The sequence below is a fragment of the Vigna umbellata genome, chromosome 10, assembly GCF_029865625.1.
Source record: "Vigna umbellata cultivar VRB3 chromosome 10, Vumbellata_1.0, whole genome shotgun sequence".
Taxonomy (NCBI): Eukaryota; Viridiplantae; Streptophyta; class Magnoliopsida; order Fabales; family Fabaceae; genus Vigna; species Vigna umbellata.
In genome coordinates, this window is record NC_142174.1 from 115,536 (window position 1) to 119,800 (window position 4,265).

Consider the following 4,265-nt stretch of genomic DNA (forward strand, 5'->3'; position numbering starts at 1 on the left):
TCCTCCTCTTCCCCTTGAACGCACACGAGCAGCGAGGCTAAAGCTTCTTCCCTTTCTCTTCTTCCCTTGAACGCGGACGAGATGTGAGAGTGCTGTGATTGAGGTAAGTGGCCAGCGAAGACATGGAGAGACGCGGCGAGGTCGCGTCTGATAGCAGCGAGGTCGCGTCTGATAGCAGCGAGGCGCGGCGAGGTCGCATTTGATAGAGGCGAGGTCACTTCTGATAGCGGCAAGGCGTGGCGAGGTCGTGTCTGATAGCGGCAGCGCTTCCGCGAAGGTTCCAACTCCGACTTCTTCGATGGAGACGACTACGCGAGGACGTTGGTCGTTCTGATTCGCGACGCAAGTTTCCTTCTCCTCCTTCTTCCTTTGTTTTCTTTTGAGTTTTAGGGGTTTCCTATTTCGTATAAGAACGTGTTGGGTGCGAATGGGGATGCGATGATGGACGAAGGCGGCGGTGGCGCATTGCGAGGAAGGCGGCAGCGGAGTGAATCCTTTTTCGATTTGGCATTTTAGGGTTTTTGAAATTGAGAATTGGAGAATTATGTTTTTCATTTTTAGATTTGGGGTTTTTTTTCTTGTTTTTGCGACTTAGGGTTTCAGCTATTCATCTAATTTTGGGGTTCCAGTTTTGTTATCTGAGTTTGTGAAACAACGTGGTTATGTCCTGAAACAAAATTCCTCGCTTGGGAAAATCAGGTATAACTCGGATTGTAGAGGAGATTCTCTTCAAGCGCGGGTCTTGTTCATCTTTAACGTTTTTCATAGCCATTCTGGTCACTCGTCTAGCGGAAGAAGTGGACGGCGGAGGACGGTGGACGGAGGGTTGAAAGAAGGGTGTGAGAAAGGGAGGAGCGTAGGGAATCTAGAAGAGACAGGGATTTCATTTCAAATTCATTTTTGGGCTTCTGCCTTTGCAATCTTGATGTTTTTCAGTTTGGGGATTTAAAATTAGAATCTGGAATTGAAATGAGAACCGAAGCACAAAGGTGGCTAAAATAAAAAAAAAGATCCTACTGCCTCGGTTCAGGTTCCAACCGAGGCAGTAGAGGGAGACAAAGTAACTTGGTTCGGAACCGAGTAAAAGAGTCTACCACTTTTTGCCTCGCCTGAATATGCCTCCGTTCAGGATCCGCTGCCTATGGGCGAAAATAACCGATGCCATTTTCTCTGACTACACTAGTGGTCCCTCACCGATAAGTCTCTTCTTCTAGATTCCCTAATTGCTTCGCCTCTCGTTTGAACTCCATTTTTCATCCCGTTATACTATTATGAAAACCCTAAAAATTAGGGAACCTAATCCCTATTAGAATTTTGCGAAATTAGTTTTACAAATGTGGATAGAAAATAGGGTTAGATGCAAAGATTTTGGATATTAAAGCTTTCACTGTTTTAAAGTTTATGACATTAGTGCAGAAAGGGCTTTAGACGTTTGTTATTTTGGCCTTTTAACGTCGGATCCACATCCGACGTTTTGGGTGACGTTAATCAGACGTCGGACAGTGTATACTCGACGTCTATGTAGACGTCGGACTGGATATACCAGATATCTACATAGACGTCGGAGGTGGATATAACTGACGTCTATATAGACGTCGGATGTTGGATATAACAGACGTGTATATAGTCGTTAGATGTAGGCATATCCGACGTCTATAGGCCCTAAAACGTTTTGTTCACTATAACTCATATATATATATATATATATATATATATATATATATATATATATATATGCGTTTCATATAAAGAAAGTTCTACTTAATGTAAAAAACAATCCAATACCAAAACTATCAAAATATAAACTTAAACTAAACCAAAGTAATGTTCAACAAGAAATATAAGTGATCCTAGCTCTATCTTTGTAGAAGATAATTTGTCCACTCCTGCCTTATCTGCCTAATTGTGTCCTCTGGTATAGGAGATGTACTCTTGAAGCGCTGCAAAATGAAGAAAGATTCATTATGGTTTCGTATATGTTTAAAGATGAATTTGATTTGTAATGTATCATTACCTCATTCCAATCATCTGTAATAACAGCTCGAATGATGGTCTTAATCCAACACATGACAAAGAAGCCACATTCCCATGAATCTAGCTGTTGGTTACACTAAAAGCAAAACTAAATAGTCAAGAATTTAGATCATTCAATAACATAGAAAATGAATTAGAAGTATAAATGACTTATAACCTTTGGATACAAAAGTTGAACTAGTTGACCTCGAGATTTACCAATAACTCTATTTAGATTGAAACACAAAGTAAAATTAATATAACTATATTTATCATAAAAGTTTAAGGTGAACATCAAATTCAAAGTCATTTTGGAGAAACACTTACCCTTGAAGCATGGTTCTCAAGTCAGTTTTCATCTTCCTGTGCAACGAACAAAACCATATAATTTTACATTGTTTGGGAATAACGACCATCAGCTGCCAATGCGACCTATTACGAATGACAAATAGTTATTTAACTAATTAAGTAAACTTTAATAATGAACTTTTACATATAACCACACCTACCCATCAATGTATGGCACAAGGTATACGTCTCTTTTGACTCATCCATCCATGTTTGCAAATAATGTTGTGTGCTTTCAAGTGTGTTACCAGAAGGTTGAATGGTCTGAGGTTCAACAAATCCGTACATGGAAGACCGACCTTGGTCTACAACGATTGTGTCCACGTACCTAAAACAACAAAGTTAAGTTGTTAGAAACTAGGAATCTAAATAAAACTAATATGGAAGACAAATTAACTATCTTACATGCACCACAGTTGAATGATGGAAATATTCAACATCCTGTCTCCCTTAATCACCTCCAATTCATCAGTTAATGTGATATATACTGGCACATTGGGGGGAGACCAAATACTCTCAAATCCCAGTATAGTTCTAATGGTGCTCTCTTAAACCTGGGTAATCTTGTCATTAACTTTGATAAGGATCACCCTCCGCTTAGCCATGTCATCATCTTCATGTATGACTGTATCATGAATCAGCTACTTCTGAGGACGTGTGAACTGAAGATAAGAATTTCAAAGTTATCAACAAATATTTTTAAATTTAACATAGAAATAGTAATAACAAAGACATTATACCTGTGGAGTAGCGATGTGTGACATGATCAATGCTTTAGGCCAAGCTATAAATGATCCTATGGCCTTCCCCACAAAATGAATTTCTGGAGTGGGTACAAGCACCTGAGCCTGGGGATCCCGAACCATCAATCATCACACGCATGTGGTAGGGTAATATGAGAACACCATGAATAGTCTGCCCTCCCTCAAGCACTCATCCGACAGCCACAATGCGTGGGGGATTGATAACAGTTGAAAAACTGTTATTTTCATGCTTAAAATTGATACTAAAAACAACCTTTAACACTTAGAAACTAGCTTGTTATCATGCTTTTGTTTATATTTTTGGAAATAAGAGAGTTTGACAGGTTTATGCTTGATTTCAGTGTTTTATGCAGGTTTTAAAGTGAATTTGATGAAAGAAGTGAAGAAGGATAAAGATGGAATCAGAAAAGAACTCAAAAATTGCAAAAGAAGAGAAGCCGCAAGTACCGCTCAGCGCCAGTTCACCGCTGAGCGGCACTAATGAACACCCGTTGGCTCCGCTGAGGGGTGAAAGTGCAGCTGAGGGGAAGAATTCAACACACGCACTTACCGCTGAGCGGTAGTTTACCGCTGAGCGCCATTATTTTGGGCTTAGGCCCACTTTTCTGTAATATTTCGAATAGTATATAACTTTAGGACTTCCTAGGGTTTGTATCTTTGGCTGGAGAAGACGCAAAACACACTTTTCACCCCTTCGGGGTAGAATTGGAGATGGTGACGGCTCTCCTCTTCTCTTTCTAGGGTTTTTCTATCTCTTCCATTCTTTCATTATTGTTCATCTAGTTTCACCATGAATATGGTGAACTAAACTCTTCTTGTTGTTGGGGAATCAATGTAATCTTTTGAAGCTCTCATATATGGAATTTGTGTTTAAACATCATATTTATGATACATGCATTCTTTCATCATTAGTTAGGGTTTTTCTTCTTTGCTCATAGCATGCATTGTTTAACTCATTCGATGTCATGATTATTGATTTTGTCGATATGGACACATACGGTAAAATCTAGATCCGGGGAAACTCTCCCAACAGTAGTATAAACTAGACATAGGAATATGATGGTTGGTTGTCGTTAAGCTTCTGTGCTCCAGAATTAATTATTAGGGATGCTAGGAATTGTATGAACTCATAATTAAGGA